We start from the raw sequence: 24829 nt of genomic DNA, 5'->3' as shown, positions 1-24829 counted from the left end.
GTGTGTGTGTGTGTGTGTGTGTGTGTGTGTTGACCACAACCGATTCTACCTTAAAATGGAGTTAGACCACAGCGTTTATCTGATAGAAGTCTAAAGAGCCTTTCAGTGCTGTCTCTCTTTGGTTTTCTTCGGTTCTGACTTTAGACTTTTCACTGTCTCAAGACCTCATTCAGTACACTGCCCATTAGAGGATAATGGCCTTACCTACCCACTCAAAGTCATTTATTTGTTTACTAAAAAATTATTGAGAAAATGTTTCTCCTGAATGAGACAACATGTTAGGTATTGCAAGGCAAGACCACCATGTGCAACTTGAACATGCATCTGTGGCAGTCCCCCTCTAAGAAATAATACAAACAAGACCTCTGTTCTTAGAAAACATTCAAGGCTAGAGAGAAGTTGAATGGTATTTGGAAAGAAAAACATCATCTGGGAATGTGTGACATTTGAGTTTGGTCCTAAGGTGGATATATAATGGGAATATGAGGGAACGTGAGAGCAGATAGCAGCCTTGGGAAGAACTGTGTGGACAGGAAGTGGCTTTGAATGCAGAGTGACAGTAAGTATAGTCAAAGGCAAGTCACACTGAGGGAGAGTCTTAGGAAATAAGTGCTGAGACATGTTAGACAATGAGCACCAAGGGTTGGTGCTTGACTGTGGGAGTGTTGTAAGTGGCGGGGACAGGTTGTTTCAAATAACTTAAACTGATCAGAAAATTAGAAAAAAGGAAAGAAATGAGTAGTGTCCTGATGAATAAATGTGTGTCATTTAACTGTTATTTAGCTTTGACTCAAACTCACAATTCTATGTTTTTATGTTCTATGTTTTTTTAGCAGTAACTTTAAAAAAACCTGTAAACAGAGGATCAGGCTAATATAACTAGGCAACTACATTTGCAAATTAAAATATTTTCATATTAAAATCACCTTCTTGTGATTTGGCTCAGACTTCTGTGGGTGAGTTTTGTGTCATGCTACAACTTTAAAAACAATAGGATCATAAGTGACCTGCATTTCAGTGCCTAGTAATAGTGACCAAATGGCAAGATCTACCTCTACCAATGAGAGTCTTCCAGGTGGTGGTAGTACAGTGTGAGACCGGAGTTACCTCTCCTTAGGCAGTCAGTGCAGGGCTCATGGTGGGTCACCTATGATCACAAGTGGGTGCTGGGGCCCCCCTGATTCAATGGTGGTGCTTTCTCATCCCCCACTCTTCACCTTTACATTCTACCTACTTGAGCAAAAAGGATTAGTTATTGGTGGCAGTAGTTTCTCCTGGCCTCCTCTGACAGTTCCTTGAATGTAGGGGATCCTCAGCTAATGGCAAACACTACTGGATCCTTCTATACTAATAGAAGTGGATTAAACAGTCTCTGAGTGAGACTAGGAGAGAAGCAGAGTATGGTAACTCAGCCAATGCCCTTTGAATGCTCTGCAATAAACCTCCATACCATCACCTTTCCTGGGGTGAAACTACATATGGGAAGATCTACAATACCATGTTGCTGATCATATAGTAGGTAATTCCCCCACTCTGCAGTTTGGTGTCAGGAATCCTATTTGCATAGAGGACAGAATTCTCAAGTTAGACAAAATTTCAGATAAAATTCTCAAATCTGACACTATAGTTCATGTTTCCATGTTTCTTTGCTAGTCTTATTAAGTATCTCAGACCTTAGACAGAGAACACAGTATGTTTTTTTGCTAGGCCTTTGTGACTTTAGGAACATGACAGAAGAGTGATGGAATTTATGGTTTTACAACCAGTGCAATGTCAGCCATGCTTTATACAACAAGGAATCTGTCCCTGGTTCCAGTCCCAAAATACATTCTGTCTCAAAATACATCCAGCCCAAAGTCTTCAGAGAAAGCCAGTTCTTAACAGTGCATAGAATCAGCAAGGAGGATCAGAGGACACTTTCAAGGCACAACTGCAGGGGGAGAGCTTATGGCTGACAAGCAACCACCTCTGTAGAAGGCATTTTAAAATAAAAGAACTTCATGCAATGATAAGAACTTAACTACTCAACAAGCACTACTGAGCACTAGTAGACTAGATTAAAGTCTTTCAGATATCCCTGTATTCCCAGAACCTGTGACAATATCATACAGCATTTGAAGGTGTGATTAGTGGTATAGAAATGGAAAGGTTGTCACGGGTCCTCCAGGTAGGTCAGTGTTACCTTTGGGTCATTACAAGAGGAGATAAGAAGGGTAAGAGTCACCAAAAGAAGCATGGTGACAGAGGCAGAGGTCAGGAGCTCAGGACAGAGTTAAGGATATTACACATCTACCTTTGAAGACAAAAACAAAGGCATCTAGCTAAGGAATCAGGAGAGTGGACTGCAGAAGCTGGAAACAGCACAGAACTAAAGTTGCCCCTCTGAGCCTCCAGAAGAGATGAACCCTTGCTAGCACCTTGACAGCCCAGTGAATCGCTTAGAAGTTTGTGTGGTGGTGAGTTGCTTTTGTTTTACACCCATGAGCTTGTTATATGATTTCATGAGGAGCTAGTAGAAGGGTCCTGAAACAAGTAGACATTTTAGCAAAGGCACAACGGAGATGTGACCTGAAGAGCAGCTCTGTAGCCTCCTTGGGTGAAGATCTCCCCCCCACCCCCAGCATCAGCATTTTGTAGGAAGATCAAGCACCTGAGTGAGAGCTTTGGTGCCCATGTTTATATACCTCACCACAGAAAGGTTGGTGTTACTGATGTGAGTGTAGACAGTCTGGGTACTCCCTCCCTCCCTGTCTCTCTCCTTCCCTCTGTCCCTTCCTTCCTTCCTTTCAAAACCCCTAGCTAGTCAAGCCTCTTGGTATTGCTTGATGTACTTTTATGATATTTATTTAGTTATTTGTTTCAATTTAAATGTGTGGCATGATAACTAAATGAATTTTAGATAGAAAATTGGAGAAACAATAGTATATAGAAAAAAGATGTTCTAAGAACAGTTTTGTTTTTCTTTTTTTTGCCAGTGAGAAAAATGATATATAAATGACCCTCACTTGAGGCCTACAAAGCGGTCTCAGTATTCTTTTTTATTAGATGTTTTCTTCATTTACATTGTAAATTTTATCCCCTCTGAAAATCCTCCTATCCCATCCCTCCCCACCCCCCATCCCTGCTCACTAACCCACTAGCTCTGGCTTCCCTGTCCTGGCATTCCCATATACTGAGGCATAAAGCCTTCATGAGACCAAGGGCCTCTTCTCTCATTGATGTCCCACAAGGCCATCCTCTGCTACATATGCAGCATGGGTCCCTCCATGTGTACTCATTGGTTGGTGGTATAGACCCTGGGAACTCTGACGGTACTGGTTGGTTCATGTTGTTGTTCCTCCTATGGGGCTGCAAACCCCTTCAGTTCCTTGGGTTCTTTCTCTAGCTCCTCCATTGGAGACTTTGTGCTCAGTCCAATGGATGGCTGCGAGCATCCACTTCTGTATTTGTCAGGCACTGGTGGAGCCTCTCAGGAATCCTATATCAGGAGCTACATCAAGCTCCTGTCAGTAAGCAACTGTTGGCATCCATAATAGTGTCTGGGCTGGGTAACTGTATATAGGATGGATCCCTAGGTGGTACAGTCACTGGATGGCCTTCCCTTCAGTTTCTGCCCCAAACTTTGTCTCTGTATTTCCTACCATGGGTATTTTGATCCCTCTTCTAAGAAGGACACAGACCACATAAAGCTCCTCAGTATTCTTTTGTCATTGGCATAGGTTGACTTATTTCACATCATGTACCCAATCCCACTCACCTCCCTGTCCCTTTGCACCTACCCTTTACCCTTGCAATATCCCCCCCCCAAAAAAAAAACTTTTTGTGGAATCTGTGGTGTGTTACAGTGTGCCCTATACCCTTTGGTCCACACTTCTTTGCTTGCAAATGTTCATTGCAATGAGACGTTAGCCTGGTATGAGGCCTCCGGCTTCTGATACTTTACTGGATCCTGTGACTCCTCTCAGATATCCTATTGTTGCCTTGTGTCCTAGGGATCCTGCAGCTCTGTATCTGTAGGACCAGACCCTTTACACACTCAATCAGTTCATAGATGAGGTAGATGTTGGGATGGGCCAACTCAAAGCCCTGGATCTGGGCCTGGATGGTAGTTAAGCTGATCAGCCCACCAGCTCTCCTGCATCCACACCACTAGGGTAAGATCTCCAACACTGCCCTGGCTAGCTCAACCAATGACGACAGCAAGGGGCAGAGGGGCTTTCCTGCTATCATGCCCTCAAGATGGCTCACTGGTGCCCATGCCTATAGAGCCACCTCTGTTGTACTGATCATGCCAGGTCCATGGCCCATTCTCCCAAGTGTTACAGGAGGCAAGGGGCTGGGCCGGCTCTGGAGGAGGAAGGCATCTCTTGGACCTGCCATGGATGGCTAGGAGTATGACAGGGGCAGGTCATCTCTCCCTCACCCATGAATTTGTTTTTTTATTATCCTTTCCTTGAATTCTAAATACAAGTGAAGGTGGATGCAAGCGCCATGGCATTTTATTGAGCAAGGAAACAATAAAGGTAAGAGTGAGATAGATACTGGGATACTGGAATACTGAAAAACTATTCCAGCTGGCTCTCCAGCCCCAGTTCAATGGTCACTCCTGTCACTCACTTACTCAGTAATTCGCGATAGTTACAATGTTTCAGCTTATTCTTGTATCTGATTAGTTTTTCAGATTGCTTCAAGATGTTTGCTATTGCAGATGAATCTTAAGTAGACTACCATTTTCTAGAAGACTTGTAGGACCGTGTCTGTTACTTGGCTTGTGTTGGATTTGTCAAGTTCCTCTTTTGACTTTTTAGCTGCCATGGTTTGCATATGACTTCAGTGTCCCCTAGTGGAGGGAGGCTTGGTGCCCCAGGTGCCATCATTGGGAGATGAGGGAACTCTGAAGATGTGGTAAGAGGAGGACATTCGATCCCTGGGGATGTGTTCACCAAAAGAATTTCAGTAAGAAGTTGGTTATTAAAAGGAACATGCCTTTCTTTCTCTCATTTCCTTCTCCCTCATCTCCCCTTCTCTCTCTTTCCTGGATAAGATTGTGAGTGCGTACTCTAATGTATATTCTCACCATTACTACCCCACAATTCACAATTTGTCACGGGGCTCAACAAAACGTACCTAATGCAGGCTCCACACCCTTGAACCTTAAAGACTGAGGAGAAGATAAACCATTTTCTTCATCAGTGGTCTGGGTCATATATTTCGCTGTAGTGACTAAGTCTGACCAATATTAGTTTCTTTATCTGAAAAGGAGAATTAGAAAAGGTGGAAGAGCACCAGAGCTAGGTTAGAGGGCTTTCCTGGAGTGGCTCTGACTCAGCTACATGTTAGCCATTAGTTTTGTGATCCTGGAAAAATGGCCCCTCTTATCCTCCATTTTTCTTACCTTTAAAATAATAATGCATGGAACCCTTTATGAAGCTACTAAGTTTGAAAGAATTAAAGAGAAAAATGTGAGCTAGCAAAGAAAAGTTTTCTATTTCCAGAGGAAAACTTTCAGGAAGACTTAGGGAATATTTCTATGAGGAATTTAAAAGGTGCTTAATCAAAATGATACAGTTAATATATTAATATATTTTATGTATAAAACCTACTCAGGCATCGCTTATATTTAATCATCCCATACTTGCAAACTGTTTGTAAGAAAACATGTCCCTTAAAAATGTCTCAGTAGCAGCAATTATAATCAGAATACCTAACTAATGATTAAGATACCACTTTTAAATTATTATAAGATTATTAAAATAATGTTGAATCACCTGCAGCTAGATGGGCCATAGGCCCTACAGGAGAACCCACGACCATTATCCTGCTACATGGACAGAATATCAAACCAATTCCCAGTGACTCACTGTTCTACCCAGAAGTTAGAACCTCACACTCCTCAACAGAGAAGATTCTATTTGTGACACAGAGACCTAAGGGCAGGCAGGACACAGAGAATAAGAGATTGTGGAATGCTCAGCCCTAAATGGGACATCTATGTCACAATTACATCCTCTCCTCCCAAGGCTTAGGGATCATTTTGAAAAAGAGGCCAAAAGAATATAGAGCCTTCAGTGGGAGAGCAATTGTTTCAGACACAGAGCAGCTGCACATAGGAATAAGCAGTGGCTGTTGATACGAAGCCCCATGCAAACTCGAGGCAGTCAAAATCCCAGCAAGGAAAGATGAGGTGAGCAAGATGTCCCAACCCTAGGGGAGCGCAGCTGGCAAGCCACAGCTGCTAAGGATCTGAGACTTAGTTTTCTTTCCACCTCACCTCTCCCCACCACTGTCATTAATTTATGTATTTACTTCACACCCCCTCCTCCCAGTACCCCTTCCGCACTGCCCCTCCCCCTCCTCTTCACCTCTGAGAAGGGGGAGGTCCCTCTCTGGGCACCAACCTTCCCTGGCACCTCAAGTCACTGCAGAAATAGGTACATTCTCTCCCACTGAGGCCAGACAAGGGAGCTGAGTTTGGGGAACTGGAGCCACAGATAAGCAACAGAGTCAGGTTCACTGGCTCCACTTTTTGGGGGACCCACATGAAGACCAAGCTGCCCATCTGCTACATATAGGGGGCGAGGTCCAGTCTTTGTATGCTCTTTTGTTGATTGTTCAATCTCTGGGGCCCCCTAGGGTCCTAGATAGTTGCTTCTGTTGGTCTTCTTGTGGAGTTCCTATTCCTTCTGGGTTCCTGAATCCTTCCCCTAACTCTTCCACAAGACTCCCTGAGTTTCATCTAATGTTTAACTGTGGGTCTCTGTATCTGTTTTGGTCAGCTCCTGGGCTGAGACTCTCAGAGGACAGTTATGTCTATGAATCCAGGCTGACAGGTGCAAACATAACCTGAGGTTTCAAGGTAAGGAGTAAGGATATAATGAAGGAGTAAGGCAGGCCAGCAATGTGTCCATATAGATCCTCTGAGGACAGCTAGGCACATTCCCCAAAATTGGCAGGAATTGCTATTGTATTCATTTATGTCTGTCTCATATACACCACAAAATATAGCTGTCAACACTATCTTCACATGTTGCATCATTGTGTCAAGGCTTTGACCATCAAAGATGCTTCAAGGTCTTACAGTGTGTTCCTATGAATTCACTACTTGTGCAGTCAGTGGCAGTTGTGTCCTTCATCCACACATAGACCTCCAGGGAGACATGGCAGACTGTCACAGTCATCAAAGTTGAGTTGACATTGGTCTCCAAGGAATCCAGGTGCACAGAAGTTAAGCCCCAGGAGCATTCTGACTGGTGGCACCATGTAAACATGAATGACTGGGGTTGTTTTCTGTAAGTGTAAAGCCACCAGAAAACTGACCATTCTCCAGTGAAAAGCCACATATCTGGAAATATATGAATACCACAAATTGGATTTTATAGCTTTAAATTATCCAAAAAGGGACATGATGTTGGATAATTGTGGATGGTGAACCTGGGAGGAGGAATTGGAGGAGGCTGGATCCCATCAAAGCACATTGTGAAAAACTCTCCAAGGAAGGACTAATAAAAATTAATGATGCTGAATCCATACACTTTTAGTAATCCATACACTTTACACTTTAGTAATCCATACACTGGCTTAACTTTAAAATAGCAAGAGAAGCTTATAAAAATATGCCTTAAAACTATGTGTTGATATGTGATAGGACTTAGCTTTAACGTAAAAGCTAACAATTAAGGTGATATACCTGGGAAGGGGATGGCATTCAGTCTGAACTGGTGCACGACTTAGGTATAGAATCTGATGTAATTTTCCACAGATTTTCCAGTCAGTCAGGAGGGTAAGTCAGAGTGAGAAAATTAGTCATTGCTCTATAGGCATGACTCCAGAAGGGACATGTGGACAAGGCAGAATGGAACTTCACAACCACTACCACCATCCCTCCTCCTTCCTCAGTCTGTCTGCTCTCTGGATCTGTGACGTTACACTCTTACTAAATCTGAAAACTAGACAGCTATGCTTTCACTACTCCAGAGGTTCTCAGCCTTCCTAATGTTGTGACCCTTTAATACAGCTCTTCATATTGTGGTGACCCCCAACCATAGCATTGTTTCTGCTGATACTTTATAACTGAAACCCTGTGAAAGGGTCATTCAACTTCCAAAGGAGATGAGAATGGCTATGCTAGGTAATTTGTTTTGAACTGAGGTGGTTAATTTCTTATTTATTTATTTATTTATTTATTTGCTTCATCTGGGCCCTGGTCTATCTTTCAAGGTCCTTTTGAAATGTGTTCCTTTAAGAAAGCAGGCAGGAAGTTCAAGGATTGAGTAATGCTTGGTTAGTGTTTAATTGGTCCACACTTTTGGAGGGAGAATATTCTCATGAGCCAAGTACCATGGTGAGGGCAGTAGTGGCAGATAAGAAGCTGTTCTGACAGCAGTAAAAGCCACACAGTTCGGAGCTTGGGGGAAAATGTTAGATAGAGGTAGGAACTATGCCTCCATAGGCCCATGGTGTTAAAAGAGATATTACAGCAAGTAGAGCTTCGCAGATTTAATTGGCTTTGATATTCTAGAACTGAATGGCAGTCTAGACCAGAAATAGTTGATCGTGTCTGACCCCAGAACATGAGAAGTTATATTTGTAGACAGAGAATGGGATGTGAAATATAGGGTAAAAATGTGAGGTACACACTTGTCTCTTATTGGTTATAACTCTCATCTGTTTTACTTGAACAGAGTTTGAACAGTTGGCTACCTGAGAAAAAATGAACCTCAGGTACTTATTACAAGAGTAGGTTACATTTCCAATGACACATCAAGTCTGGCTACATTTCATCATGGGCAAGATATTTCTAGGCCAAACTCAAACTGTGTCTTAGAGACAGTATGAGGTCAAGCCATTCAATTTAGAGGAGGCCAGGAAACAGTCCCAAATGAAGGCCAGCTAGAGGCTGGCTATCAGCTGTGTAAATGAACTCTACCCCAGTTGTGCCTTAAAGTAAATATGAAGGATATGAAAGTCAGAGAACAGAGGTTACAGCAGAAATAATTAAAATTTCCTTTGTCTAGAAATAGCCATCAGCACATCCTTCCAGAAAGCCTTCTTATTTCCAAGCAAAGAAATATAACAGCTTGCTCTACAACTGAGAACATTTTTTAAAGTAAAAGTGTAAATAAAGACTGAACAGAGATAATGACAACTCAATTAAACACCCAGAAAAGGACATGTGTGGCTATTTAAAACTCAGATAGTGAGGGCTGAAGGAAGAAAAGGTTATTTTGTCTCAAACTAAAAACACATCTGGAAAGCAACTCAGAACCATAAAAGGCCCACAATATCATCCAGTGGGACAGGTTCTTTCTATCTTTGTCCTTTGCTAGCCTTAATGAGAGTCAGTCAAGTTGGCTACCAGGACTCCTGTCACCTTGCCCAGGTATGCAGCATGAAGCAAAGGGGATACGTGCACCATAATTCTTTTCCATATAAGAACCTTTCTGAGAGGCTTACTGTTCCAATAAGGCAGATGAGAACTGTCACCTTTTCAGAATGCCACTTTCTGTTGTCTGTCTACAACTATACTCTGCTATGTCTTGAGTTAAGAAGAAGGGTAAAAGAGTGTAAGATTCAGAAGACCATGTCTTCTGACATGAGGAAAGCCTCATCCATGAAATCTTAATAGTCAATTGCTTAAAGAGACCTGAACAATAACACCAGTTGACATGCCAATGAAAATAGGGGAAATCTCACCAGGACCTACCATTAAATGAAAAGCTATAGACAAATGATGAATACTAAGAGAGGTCCCTAATTAGTTATCTAGTACCAGCTAGTCAACCTAAAAAATATAAATACATACAAGCAACAGTAAATGCTTTTAGCAGGTTGTATTTATATGCATACATGTGTGTAAGTATGTGTATATATACTTGCATAATGATAATTTTTAAACAGAGTCCATGCATGTGAGATGGGGCAGGGAGTGGTAGAGACACAGAAGGACATGGCTGTAAAAGGGAGAGGGAGGGGACACTGTCAATCTAGTATTAACGCAGACTGCAGAAATGCTCAAAAATAGTTTTGAGTCTATATATTTTCTATATATAGATTAGAAAACATTCATTTGTATGTACTGATAAGGGATACTCTCTTATGATTTTATAAAATGTGACTAAAAATTGTTAAAATTAAAACTTTAGCCATGAGGTAAATGTGGCCCTAGGGAAAGAAATTGACATCAGTTAAATAGTTAGTTAGGTAAACCATTATTTTGAACAACTTTGAAGTAAATTTAAAATAAATGCAATGTTTAATGAATTGGCTCAGTGAACCATTTTTTTTTGTTAAAACTTCAATTAACAAAGATAATTCAAGTAATGCAAAAAGCATAAAAAAATGTTCATGTATTTGATGGTTTCTCAATGTCTGCTAGCAAGCAGGTGGTAGGAGACAATATTCCATTGCTGAGGGTGTGCATTAATTCTCTTACCACTGTGGCCCAACACAGATAGCATTGCTCAACATTCTTCCTCATTGTCCAGCCCTTACATTCTTTCTTCTTCCTCAATGTTTGCTGAGTCTTGGTATTGGTAGTGAGGGTGGTGGGGTTAATGTAGATGTGCCATTTAGTACAGCAGTAATTTGAGCAATTCATATCTCCACAGACTGCTGTCCCCAAAGAGGCTTATATGACTAAATCTGAGAACATCCAAAGTCCATAGGTGTAAGCATAAATATCTAGATGACCATCTTACAGCATCACCAGTAAACAAAATAACAATATCAATATCAGATTTTACTCTAGAGCCTGTGGTTTCCCTGGGCATGAGGGCATGAGCCTTAAATCAGGAGTAGAGTACCAGACAGGAAATCTTCCCTCTCCTCCATGGAATGTGTCTCAACAAGTGACTACATAGAGATTCAGAATATCATTAAGGTCATACTTTAAAAGCCCAATAGTCTATAAATTGGAAAAGCTAAAAAAGAAAGTAGATGGATGCCTAGATACATACAAATTAACAAGATTAAAGCAATATGAAACAGTTTAAATAGATCTATGACCAGTAAAAAGATAAATAGAATGACAAAGAGCCAACCAACTAAAAATCCTAGAATCAGATGGTTTTAAGGAAGAAGTCTACCAGAACTTCAAAAACGAATCAACGCTATTACTACTCATTAAACATAAAAGGAAGAAAGTCTCTCAAATCCAAATCTGCTTATGAAACCTGTATAACCTGACACCAAAACCAGATAAAGACAAAACAGCAAAAAGGAATGCAGGATGCTCTCTCTGCTGAACCTAGATATAAAACATTGCAATAGAATAGTGGTAAGCCTGATTCAAGCTCATATTTTTAAAAGCTCTTCATGGCACAGCCAAGTTGGCTTTATTCTACACATGAAAGTATAGTTCAACACACATAAATCAATAAATGATATCCATCACAGAAATAAACAAAGTTAGAAATCACATGATCATCTCATTAGGTATAGAAAAGCCTTTGACAAAATCCAATATCCCTTCTTGGTAAAAGTCATGGAAGACTAGAGATGGAGGGGACTTATCTCACTATAATAAAGGCTAAATATGACAAACGTATAGCTAACATCATGCTAAATAAAGATCAACGTCAGATATAAGACAAGAGTATAACTCTCTCCACTTCTATTCAGTATGAAGCCTGAAGTCTTAGCTAGAGAAAAAAAGTGGGAAAAAAGACATAAAAATAAGAAAGGAAAACAACAAAGCAGCCATATTGGCACATAGTATGATTCTTTCCATGAGGAACGTTAAAGATGCCTCCAAGAAGACTCTTACTGATAGACATCTTCACTATGTGGCAGGTTGCAAAACTAATATACAAAGATTAATTGTTTTCTCATTAACCAATAATTAACATAATAAAAATAAATAAATCAAGGAAATAACACCATGAAAATGGACATACATGTGCATGCACACGTGCACATACACACAAAATACCTGGGAACAAATATAACCAAGGAAAATAAAGATCTCTACAATGAAAAACAAGACTAAGGAAAGAAACTGAGGAAGATACTAGAATATTGGAAAGACCTCCCACACTCATGTATTGAAAGAGCTAATGTGAAAATGATTATCGTACCAAAAACAATCTTCAGACTTAATGCATAATAAATAAAAATTCCAACACAATTTTTATAGAACAAAACCAAATGTTAAATGGAAGCACAAAAAACAAGTATAATCAAAGCAATCCTGAACAAAAAGAGTATTATAGGAGGTATCACTACACCTGGCTACAAATTATACTACAGAGATATAGTAACATTATGGGACTGGCACAAAACAGACATACAGATCAATAGAATAGGATTGAGGACCCACGCATAAGTTCATGTGAAGATTTACTTGGTTTTTCAGAAAGATTACCAAAAACATACCCTGGAACAAGAGAGAGCATTTTCAACTAATAATGTTTGGACAACTTTATTTCAACATGTTAGAAAAATGAAACTTGATCCTTATCTCTTATCCTAAAAATCAACTCCAAGTAGATAAATGTCTAGCATAAGACCCGAGATCCTGCAACTGCTAGAGGAAGAAGAACGATCATGCTTCTGTAGAAACTTTCTGAATGGACTACAGTAGCATAGGAAGTCAGAGTGGACTGTCAACAAATGGGATCTTAGGAAATTAGAAAGCTGTTCTTTCTGTACAACAAAGAAAAATGAAGCTAATCAATAGCTCACAGAATGGAAGAAAATCTTTGCCAACTATTCATCTGGCAGATGATTAGGTTTCTTTAACATACAAAGAACTCAAAGAAAGAAAGAAAGAAAATGAAAGAAAGCAAGCAAGAAAGAAAGACATTAAGTAAACAACGAGCTCAATTAAGAAACGTCCTATGGAACTGAGCAGGACATTTACAAAAGATATGCAAATGGATAGGAAACACTTTAAAATGTAGCCAACATCACAGAAATGTAAATCAAAAAAACTTGATGATTCCATCTCACCCTAGTTGGAAAAGCTGTTATTAGGACCACAAATGTTGTGAATGTGACAAACAGGAGACTCTTACCCAACATTGCAGATACTTTCTTTGGAAGTCCATCTGGAAATTTTTTAAAACCTAAGCACAGAACTGCCTCCATGGCCCAGCCAGAGCACTCTCATGCATATGCCCAAAGGACCTTATACCCTGCTACAGAGAGACACTTGACCTTCGTGTTCATTGCTGTTTCGTTCACAATAGCTAGAATGTGGATCCAACCTAGATCCATTATTAACAGATGAATGGAAAAGGAAAATATGGTAAATATACACAAGGGAATGTTACCCAGCTCTGAAGAGCAATGAAGTAATAAAATTTACTCTTGAATAAAATATACTGAGTAGAAGATAGCTCAAGCCTAGAAACAAATCTCATATTTACTCTTCTGCTTCAAGTCTCCTTTTATACATTTAACATGGAGCACAAGTAGACTGTCTTTCCACCATAATTGCAATGTCCATGGTCAAGTTCATGTCTTGACTTTGTATGGACAGATCCTCACTAGAGTAACCATGCTGGCATCTTGTTCCTTCCAAACATTTACTCCTTTAACTAACTGACCTTGAACTTATGAGTGTGATTGTCCCTTGTCAGTAGAAGGCACACGCCAACTGACCTTATTGTGCTGGCTTCTGGTCAGGTAAGAAAGGAGAAGTTGGCTCTACATAGATTGTGTGGCATTGGGTGCTCATGGCTAAGGACCCGAATGATCTTGAGATCCATCTTACTGGTGACTCTTAATCTCAGATGAATGTGCTAGTAAAAGCTATGAAGAAGGCATCATCAGAAAGTTCATTTAGTCAAGTGAGCATCAGGCCCCAAGCACTTTTCCTACTTGGAAAATTGGTACTCAATTTGATTGCTCACATTCCTATGTGTCCTTCAGGCAACTTGGAATTTGATTGAGTAAAACAGCCACAATGATACATTTTCTTAAGATAATTAATTTAAATATAAACTCTACAACTTGTGCTAGGCTGGAACACTCATGAAATATGAAATTTTCTGCTTCATGGTCTTTTCCTGGTGCCTATCAGAGTGCCATCAGTAAATACTTGAAAATGAATAAATAAGTTTGTCTTGTGATCAGTACTCTAAGAGTAGTCCCTTGGTATTTGTGCCAACAATTGGTTTGAATTGGAGCTCCCATTTAATGGGTAGCCAAGGGACAAGAGGCACACTATGGTTCGTTCTTCTTGGAACTTTAACCCAGTACTTCCTGTTCTCAAAGGAGTCCAAATACCTACTTAAGCCAATCTGTATTTTCCCCTATTGCTTGCCTGTCTCATCTCCTCAGAATTTGTACAGGAGAGGGTGGGAGTTAGAAGTTAGTTGTATGGGAATCTATCCATTTCCCATTTGCTCATACCACCTCAAACCCTATGACAAAATTTTTGTTTTATTGTTATATTGAAAAGTATGTATTAAAAATAGAGAGTAATAGTAATAGAATTTATAGTTGGTCTTGTCTTCCAAGATAGTATCTAGAAAACTATAACTATTCTTCTAAATGAATTATTTATTCTTGAAAATGAATAAATAACGATGTCTTGTGATCAGTACTCTAAGTGTAGTCTCTTGACATTTGTGCTAACAACTGGCCCAGTACCCTCCTCTATGCCTCCCCCATAGAGGGCTCCATTAACTGACAATGGAACATTTACTTCCTGTCCCCCACACCACTGAGTAATATTAAGTGCAGGATATTTGTGAATCATCAGTGTGGGGCCCCAGTAGTGGGGCCTTGTCCATGCATGAAACTTTGTGTAAGTGTAGTTCAGTAGGTCATTGACTTCTTGGTGACTCACACCAAGCACATGCTGTGGTTTTGAACATGAACTTCTGAACCCTTTTCCATGGAAAAAAGAATCCAGAAGGTGAATAACAGCCCATTGGTCATGCCTTGTTGTCTGCCTTGTTTCTCTTATAGCATTAGCCCAGGCTCCAGGAGTTGTATTTGGTCAGCTGAAATCTCAGCTTCTGAGTGTGAAGGCATGGTTAAACTCTCATCCAGGGCTAACGATGTTCCTCAATTCATTATTTTCAATTTTTATTGGCAAGAAGATAACACTGTCTTTGAGAGAACTCATTTGTCCATCTTCAGCCATCATCAGGCAATTGATAACCATGATGATGACTATTGACCGTCAGTTTGAGAAAAATCTAGACTCACCTGCAAAAGAACCTCTAAGCAGACCTGTGGGTACTTTTGTCCATTGCACTAATTACGATAGGAAGCCCTTCCAACTGAGGGGTAACACCATGCTGTGGGTAGGGAATTCTGTATAAAATGAAGAGAATAAGCAGAACATCAGCAAATGTACATCCATTTCTCTGGGTTGCTCTCTTCTGAGTGGGGATTTAATGTGAAAAGCTGCTTCAAACTCCCAAAGTCTTGATTTCCCCTCCACAACAGACTATTTAAACTGTGAATGGAAATAAACCTCCCTGTGGTGGTTTGAATGAAAATGGCCCCCCATGGCCCCATAGAGATTGGTACTATTAGAAGGTGTGGCTTTGTTGGAACAAGTAAATCACTAGGAGCAGGCTTTGTGGTCTCAAATGCTCAAGACAGGCCCAATGTGGCACTCTCTTCCTGCTGCCTGCTGCTCCAGATGTAGAACTCTCAACTCTCCAGCACCATGTCTTCCCATGTAACACTATGGTTCCCACCATGATGAGAATGGACTAAACGTTAAGCACACTTCAATTAAATGTTTTTCTTTATAAGAGTTGCTATGGTCATGGTGTTTCCTCACAGCAATAGAAATTCTAACTAAGACATTCCCTCAAGCTGATTTTCTCAGTTTTATTGCAGGAACAGGAAAAGTAATTAAGACAAAATTAAACCACAACTGCATGGGCACAAAACAGTCAGAGCTTTCACATGCTTGGCATGTGTATGTTAGACATTATGTTAGAAATAGTTATTGAAGAACCTATTGAAACATAATAAATGATAACTCTGTGCAAGGAATGGATTACAAGGTAGTGTGGGAAAGCAGGGAGGGAGGGAGAGCTCAAAGCATGGTCATGAACAAATTAGAATATAGCTTTGATTTTTTTTGGGAAACTTCCACTTTCCTTTAAACTCTGTGTATCTTCTTTTGTACATTAAGACTCATCATTATGACTTCTTAAGTATATGCAATTTTAACTGAAGCTCAAGAAGTTTTCTTTCCATCCTCCCCAACAGGATGTTGTCAACTATAGGTCAGCCTTTAAGGTATATATTAGGGGCTAAATATTAGTAAGCATTTATTCTGAAAATGCCTAACATTGAAGTCTCTGGAAACCTGAAGTTGTGAAGTAGTGTAAGGATCAGTAAGACCAGCTAGCATTGAGATGCTGCAGAGGTTATATAAAAGGGATGGGAGGAGGAAGAAGAAATAAAGAGGAAAGGAGATAGAAGGAGGGAGAAAAGTTCAAAAGAAGCTCTGCCTCTGTAAATGGTCTGAAAGCAAATGCTTAATGTTACTCTGTGCTCTGGACTGATTTTTTTCCCCTGAGAACGTACTCAACTTGTATTTCTAATTGGTGCTGAGCAAGACAGACACACAGGTCCTTAGGCTAAAAGTGAGTTTTTAATGTGCTTATCATACCTCATACTTGATCATTTTGTCTATGCTTTCCATCTCCCTCTCTATTTCCCATAATTCCTTACATTCTTATGTGCTAAAAATATGGACCACACCTACCATTTTTCATTGTTTCTTACAGACCATTTGGTGTAGTAGATGTCATGAAGGACAGGAGGGTATGTAGGAGGTATATCTACGATGGATCTGGAGTGTGGAGGATCGAGGAGTCTCAATTCCATTCTGAAACCCACTGAAAAATAGAGCATCAGGATCTCCCCTCTTGTCTCTTGTCCTTCTGCCACCTCCATACCTCAGCTTTGGGTCATGGATTATCTACCACTCCCTGTCCCAGGTGGGGAGCTCAGCTGTTTTGGACAAGAGAATGAGAAATCACTCTGTTACCCTAGAGCCTTGCTTTCATAGCTCTGCTGCAGGACATTAGAGCCAATTTAATTTGAAAATAATATAGCAAGATGAAAGGAAATCCCAGTTGAGCTACTCGTTTTAAAAAGAGTTTGAAGAAATAGATAAAGTGAGCCTGAGACCTAAACCTCAAAGAAGACCCTCTGTTGGATGGAGACAGAGGAAACCAGATGTTTTTCTCATCTGTGTCATCTCTCCTCTGGCATGGGGCAAGGGGAGGGAGAAGAACACAGCAGACGAAAGGCAAGCCAATCTGTTGATGCTGCCCTCTCGTTTAGCTCATGGAAATTTCATAGCCATCTACGGCCTAACTTTCCCCGTGGATTTGAGGGGAAGCCACCTATAACCCACTTGAACTAGTTTCATGGAAGGAATTTTGTTACTGTGCAAAATTTCACCCAAGATTAATTGGACTTGACATCCTGAATGTCTTTTGCATGATGTACTAAGGTAGTGTTTTTGAAAAATGTCAGTATCCGATACTTAGTGTGTGGTTTTTAGATGTCCAAAGTATTCCCACTTCTCAAATTGCCTTTAAGGAGCTGGAATGCAATACATTGCTGGATTTTCTTTATTTCAGATGAATCCCCACCTTGCTATAGCAGTACTAAATATTCTCCAAATCAATTCATCACGATTAAAAAAAAAAATACTGAATGATATCCAGAGTGCCTGGCTTGGATTCAACACCAACCTTTCTGTAATTTACAGGAAAGTGGAATCACAGGCCAGCTTTACATTGAATGGAAAGTGTGCGCCACCATCTTGTGGATGAAATGTAAATAACATTGAAGGACTTTACTCACATACTCATATCCTCTATGCTAAAGGACACTAACTTATTTGGGTTTCTGTACATTTCTATACATTCATGAGGACCTGGCCATGCAACTTGGAACTTTGTCAACAAGTCGGGTAAAGGAATTTTAGAACACAAATAACAGACACCAGTTTTTCGGGTAGCCTTTGTCTCTGTCTCCCTTCCAAATTTATGGATTCTGACCTTCCTGTGTTATTACATAGGTTCAGTGGCAGTGACCGGCACAGGGTTCTATGAAGTTCTGTGCCAGGAGAAATTAGTTAGTTAAACACCCACCCCACCCCACCACCCACATACACACACACACACACACACACACACACACACACACACACACACACATACATATGCACACATGGATTACTCACTAAGTACTAAAGTAATGATCTTCAAGACTGTGGAAACATGAATGTTGTTATCACAGTTATATACAAAAAATAGAGGACACAGAATCATAACCTCTCAGGATGGAGAAGAACATTCACATTTGTTCAGCCCAGTCACTCTTCCAGTGTTTGAATCACTTTTATCCAGTGACTCTTAAAATATACTTTTCTAAGGTATAAAAAAGCACCAATAATGGTAGCCATGTCAAAGACAGAAAAACAGGAGATTTCTCATGCAAATTCCCTTGCATATTTTTGATTGAAGTATATTTTTATTGTGACCAAAATATGTAACTAACCTTGCATAGTTTTCTTAGCTATAGAAATAAGTAATATATGATTTCTTTATTACCTACTGTAGTGATAGTTCAAGGTTAGGAAGTTTTATTTGTTTGTTGTTTTTGATGATAGGGTTCAAACCTAGCTAAGAAATCTACCACAGTATTTACTTGAGCTCTTTTTCAAAAAATTATAGGGCCATTCCCTTTAGAAGACACACATACACACACACACACACACACCTATTGCAACATTGTACACACAACAGAAAGCTATTTCCAAAGAACTGCTTTTTTATTTTTAAGGAAGAGCTGATGTTTTGCAAACAGAGAAGTCCTGTAACAAAGGCAACACAAACAACACTAAAACAGGCATTTGCCCCTGGTGCAGATGCAGGGAAGAATGGGAAAAAATAGAAACTGTGTCTACCCATACCAGATGATTCTGCCTTCTCTTGGTTCTGAACTTTTCACTTTCTTAAACTTCTTCCTCATGAATCTTTCAATCATTTTACCATGTTTTATGGATTAAAAAATATGGATGTGGTCTGTGATAAAAGGCCAATACATCCTAAGTTATGAGGAAGCTTTCAAAAAAGAGATGGACATATGCTCTGCCTTGTTTAGCATTAAAACCAACAGTGTCAGAGCACCTCAAAATCACTTAGCAAACCAAAAATCACCCAGATCTGATAGGGAGAAAAACCCTTGTCTACTCCCTGTTTTGGGGGACTGGACATGGTATTTCCAATTTCTATACATTTGTATGCAAATCATGATGTTTTTTTGGATTCAAGTATTACTGCTTTAATCATAGTATATGTTATTTAGAGCTGAGCAAGTCTCTGCCACATCCTCTTAGTTTTAGGATAACTCAAAATTATTCTGACCTTCCCCCAAGAACTTATCTCTGAACTCAACAGCTTCATATCCAGAGAATTTATGCACAACACATTTCTTTTCTGTGGGATCAAATGTGGGGCTTTGCAAATGTATGCCAGGTAAGTTTTCTAATCTCTGTTGTATCTCTAGTCCTTTGTGACAGCTTTTAAAGTACATTTTTATTATGTATTTTAAATTTTTGTTTATTTTATATTTTATTTATGAGTACACTGTAGCTGTTTTCAGACACACCAGAAGAGGGCATTGGATCCATTACAGATGGTTTTAAGCCACTGTGTGATTGCTGGGAATTGAACGCACGACCTCTGGAAGTGCTCTTAAATGCTGGGTCATCTCTCCAGCCCCTGTTCTGTATTTTAAAAGCAGGAGAATATTGGAACTACAGAAACCTTTTAATTACTCAACATAAAAAGAATGCTATTATTTACAGATGTCTATCACATGCCAGGTGATCTGCCAAGATTTTCCATATGTTGCTTCCAATTTTTACAGGAGCCTAATCATCACCATTTTGGGTTTGATTGTTGTATATAACTTATTCATATCACACAGTTAGCTTACATTCCTTGTCCTATTTTTATATTATATGTAGTCTGCTTTTAAAGACCAAAGTATGACCTAGGTGGGTTTTGGTAAAAGAAAATAAATTGCATAAAGCAAAATACTCAGCTAGCAACTGTCCAATAAGCATCTTGATTCACCCAGATATCTTGAGAGTTTAGTCTCCCAATTTCTTCCAAGATTAAAACTTGGGAGAAAAGTCAGGGTTGGTGATAGAGATACAAAAATAGATGCCTGACTGCAGATATAAGAAGAGCTGAGGTCGTCAAGAGATGATACAGGAAGAATGGAATATAAACCCTGAGTCCAGACAATGCCCACAGTGTGTAGAATAAAGAAATGAGCCTCTGGTGCATAATGGAGTTGGGATAAAACACCCATCACCTATGGATCAGAATCATGAAGTTCAGGCAGATGAGTAACCGGTACAAGGTCAAAGACGAAGACGCACCATCCCTGGGACCATAAAACTGGGTCTCTGCCTGCCACCCATTTCTCTTTGTCTCCCAATTTATAATATAATCCCTCCTTGTCATCAAGTTGAAAAGCAACCAAACTCTAGCCTAGCCTGGACTTTCCACCTCTGCTGCTTTTCAAGCTTTGGTATTCCCTAATGAATTAATTCTATATGAAGCTTGTCATGCACAGAGGGCAGAAGACCAGCCAGTGGGATTCAGTACTTGCTTTCTTATGGAATAAACCGTGCTCAACAAAGAGGATGCTGTAAGCCAGTCACGACAGTAACTTACCCTCTGAAGAAATGCATGGGCCCCATTGTTTCAGCCCATTAACGACCAAAAGCCTCATCAACTCAGGTCTGCCAAAGCCCAAAGCAAATTTGTATAATTGGGAAAAGGTTGCAAACAATCCCCCATAACATTTACTCAGTGCTTTTGTCCTCCCAGCTCTGTAGCTGACATTGCATTTCACAGGGAAGTCATGCAGAGGATGTGAATACGGAAGAGGGAATCTTTATTCAGTAGACACCAAAAAGAGGCCTCTGAGATGAGTTAGATCAGTTGTTTACTCACATTCCACTGCCATGAAGGGTGTGTCATGTGGAAAGGAGGCTATGGCTGTCTGCTTCCCTTGTTGCCCGGCAGGGCTTTTCCGCCTGACTGTTGTCAATGGGACAGTTGGCAGGAAGAGTCTAGCCAAATGTCTTCTCCTAACGTACTCTGAGCATCTTCTAAACTCTTTTGTGCAAAAGCCACCTACCTTGTTTCCTTGGATGGCATGTGGCTGTCATTTTCTCTGACATTTATTTGTTCTCCCTCCCTAGAAGATTGCTATTTACCAAAATGCTTTAATGAAGCTCCTCTGTTTACAAAGTGCACTTCCTTCAACACATAGAGGGACACACAAGCTTTCATACACACACACACACACACACACACACACACACACACACACACGCACACACGCACTGGCATCTCACATATATTGAAAACAGCTGGATAATTCTGTTCTGTCAGGCAGTGCCAAGCTTCAATCAGTCATTGAGCCAGAAACGGACCGTCCCTTTGTGCCAGGATGACTCTTCTGAATCTTAGTTGATGTCCCTGCCACTGATGCATGAAATTTGGTCATTAAGTCCTCATCCATAAAGACATTGGAGTGCAGACTTCATATTTTGAGTCCAAGTCTTTCAGGCCCAGAGGTGGGAGAGCAGAGGTACCAAGACAGTTCCTTCTCCTAGATGAGAGGTTCCTCTCCACATCCCTCACATAAATCACTATTTATTTTCTATACCTTCCACATAAATTTTTTTCTCAATACAGAACCTAACCTGCAAGCTTCCCATGTGTTGTATTATGAGATCTGAAGAATATGTTCAGCAAAATATTATTGAATATTATATAGTTACTTCACATTTCTCATAATGTGTTATGAAATCCAAGGTCAATTCATTAGCCACACTATTTGGGCATTTGATAGCTAGACCGTGAGACAATGCCTATTTATGGAAAGCCATCCACTTATTAGAATCAAGAAACATTGCTGGGTGCTAAGAAGCCATGTGGTTTTCAGGCCCTTTCTCTTTGAGATGATACCTCTGCTAAGAATATGAGCTGTGTAGAGACAGGAACTTTGTCATGTTCATACTTGTGTTTGTAAATCACACACATGCTCAGGTCACTCTGCCTGCTGGAGAAATGGAAAAAGAAGACCAGAAATGATTCTATGTAGAGATTTCTTTCTCTGAAACACCAGAGCTGCAAGGTGAGTATCTCTAAGAAATGGGACACAATTTTTGTCTTTCCTGGCTTCCCATTGTGTGGGCTCTAGAAAGGTATGTAATCCTCTGATTCTGAGAAACTTGTAGTTAACATCAGTCATAGCCTTTTGTGGAGAATAAAGGTAATGCATGTCTACTTAGAAATCTGATGTGCACTCGTTCAATTCTTCTTCATTCTTCATAATAAAACTTTGCAAAGAAGTTCATATGCTTCACATATGAAATAGAGACCATTTTATAACATCTATATCATATAATTGAGTGCATGGAATGAGATAATGTTCAATAAATGTCTGGCATAAACTAAGAACTTGGATAAGGTACTTGCTCTATTTTGTAATGTTTACTATTTCCACTCTTAGAACCATAATTCTTATAGAACCTGTGGCTCGGGGAAGAATCCTTTGTAATAATCATCTTTCATTTCCTTCAACTTTTTATGTGCTTACTTTGTCTCCTTCTAGACTTTAAATTCCTTAAGGTTAAGAATCATGTTTCCTAGACAACGTACTCCAAAGTGTGCAATCATCACAACATTTCAGCCTATGTACTGTGCCAGGAACAGTGAAATGTCCATTGATGGGTGGGTGGGTTCTACACTTAAGTACTTCATCAATCTTCAGGGTGTCTTCATGTGCAGGGGTCATTAACTCCATGCTATAGATGAGTTCCGATGCTATGGAGATTAAGAAATGTCTGTGTCAGCTACTCACCGGAGACTGACAGGATAGACAATTTCCAAAGCTCACAAACTTTCTTCATTGGCTAACTTATAGAATTCTCTAGACGATTTCGAACAGCTACCCTATCACACATAAAACAGTGCTCCTCAAGTTCTAATGTGGACATGGATGACCTGATGATCTTATGAAATGGTGGACTGACTTAGGCAGTCTGCTTCTGGCCTGAGGCTCTGCATTTTTAGCCAATATTTGGGTAGGGATGATGGAGCTGCTCCAAAGTTTATGAAGGCCAAGCATGTCAATAGTTAACATATGAGGTTCCTAGGATTTGTGTCTTCTGAAATTCTTGGAGTAGGGTGGTCGATGAGGAGTGATAGTAACTCAGGTCTCCTTTATTGCATTCTCTTAAAACATATACATAGGCGTGTGTTTGCCCTTTGCCTCTGTGGGTCTGTATGTCTCTGTCTCTCTGTTTGTCTGTCTCTGTCCCTCTGTGTCTGTCTGTCTGTCTGTATATCTGTCTGTCTCTGCCTGTCTGTGTCTGTTTATCTGTCTCTTTCACACACACACACACACACACACACACACTGTTAATCAAGAGAAACTAGCACAGCCACATATATTTCATTACTAGCACTGTTTTTCACCTTTGCCATAAGACTAGGAATGGTACCCAGGGATTGACTCTTTCCCAATCATAGGGTATAAATCAGTGTTTGGCCAATGGCTGTGACATTGCTTCTTCCAAAACTATGTATTCTGTAGAAGATAACTCTTGAGCTGTATCAATCTTCCCATTGGAGAGACACTTAAGTACCACTCAACCCTGTCAGGGAACCTTATCCTTGACTGGGAGGAATAGCCAAGACTTACTGTCTCTGAAAACCTGACCTAACAACTGAGCTTCAGGGCTTTTTCTCAGTGAGGCATGCTCAGTCCTGTGACAGACATAATAAGCTGGTGATAAAGTGTTCCCACCCTCCATGTCCCCACCACCTCCCTGAGAACATATACATGCCTATTTGTTCTGCCTTTTGTGACCAACCTTGTAAAATTCTTGTGCTATGGTTCCCAAGGCATGAGGTTTGGTTTCTCTTGATTACCATGGTCTCACTTGCTCTTGGCTCCATCTTCAAGCCAAAGGCCTTGGGTGGTCTTTAAGCAACTCGAGAAGGTCGTTACCAATGGATCATCTCCCCAAAGTGACCTTTTCTGAAGCCTCAAGCTAAAATCTGCCACCCCCTCCCAGACCCAGTCTTGTCTTCTTAGAGCTGAGAAGATGTGGAAGCCTGTGAGCTTGGACGAGAAGTTAGAGAGGTTCTGAAGAAAGGCAGATGAAAATGATAGTCCCCACACCCCCCCCCCCAAGTGAACGCCTCATAGGTGGGTGCCATATGTAAATGAATAGTGTGCCTGTAAACAACAATAGTAAAAGAAAATCAGTAACATTATTCAGTTATTTATGTTACTACTTTAAGAAATCAATCCTTACACTTCCAATTTCAAAGCAGAGCTTTAAATGCCAGCCTAAGAGCACAAGATAGCACACAGGTCAGTTTAATTTAAAACTCAAAGCCTCCCATTCATATCCATACTTACAGGTTCTCTTTATAGACTGAAATATCAGACAACCTTTCCTTTTACATTAACATTTGCTGGCACCCTGTTTCCAGTGCCTTGTATTCTACTGCTTGTCTGACTCACTTAGGAATTTCTGTTTCTTATATTGCTAGGAGAGTATCTCTCTCCACAAACACATGTGATAAAGGGGACCTGTATGAGGCCTTAGCTTTAATGGTGGGGTGTCGCTGGTTCAGTTGTATCCCTGTGACTTCACCATGGCTGTCACCTGATCTAAAGGTGGCCCCAAAGCTTGCCAGGGATTTCAGGCCTGGTAAGGGAAAGTCAGCCAGGGTAACACATTCTTTGCTCAGAATGTTGGAATTATAAAACTGAGCCACTGTTTCCA

The 24829-nt window shown here is 40.3% G+C and overlaps 2 long non-coding RNA genes across 4 annotated transcripts in view; one reads left to right on the top strand and one right to left on the bottom strand.

Moving 5' to 3' along the window:
- Positions 1-5878, bottom strand: part of LOC116075973 — a 60442-nt gene extending 54564 nt beyond the window's left edge. Inside the window, exons 1-3 of one of the 2 annotated variants that reach the window (XR_004112766.1) lie at positions 5769-5878; positions 5128-5252; positions 4477-4927 (exon numbers count right to left, since the gene is read on the bottom strand). This is a non-coding gene — a long non-coding RNA (uncharacterized LOC116075973). Of the gene's footprint in view, positions 1-4476; positions 4928-5127; positions 5253-5768 lie in introns of those variants that run through there. The other variant, XR_004112767.1, reaches the window with a different exon arrangement.
- Positions 5879-6016: 138 nt separating this feature from the next.
- Positions 6017-24829, top strand: part of LOC116076268 — a 135629-nt gene continuing 116816 nt past the window's right edge. Inside the window, exons 1-3 of one of the 2 annotated variants that reach the window (XR_004112885.1) lie at positions 6017-6184; positions 6777-6856; positions 22074-22161. This is a non-coding gene — a long non-coding RNA (uncharacterized LOC116076268). The remainder of the gene's footprint in view (positions 6185-6776; positions 6857-22073; positions 22162-24829) is intronic. The other variant, XR_004112884.1, reaches the window with a different exon arrangement.

The sequence above is a fragment of the Mastomys coucha genome, unplaced genomic scaffold (assembly GCF_008632895.1).
Source record: "Mastomys coucha isolate ucsf_1 unplaced genomic scaffold, UCSF_Mcou_1 pScaffold4, whole genome shotgun sequence".
NCBI lineage: Eukaryota > Metazoa > Chordata > Mammalia > Rodentia > Muridae > Mastomys > Mastomys coucha.
Note: the sequence above shows the minus strand (reverse complement) of the source record. Positions and strands in the feature narration are given on the sequence as shown.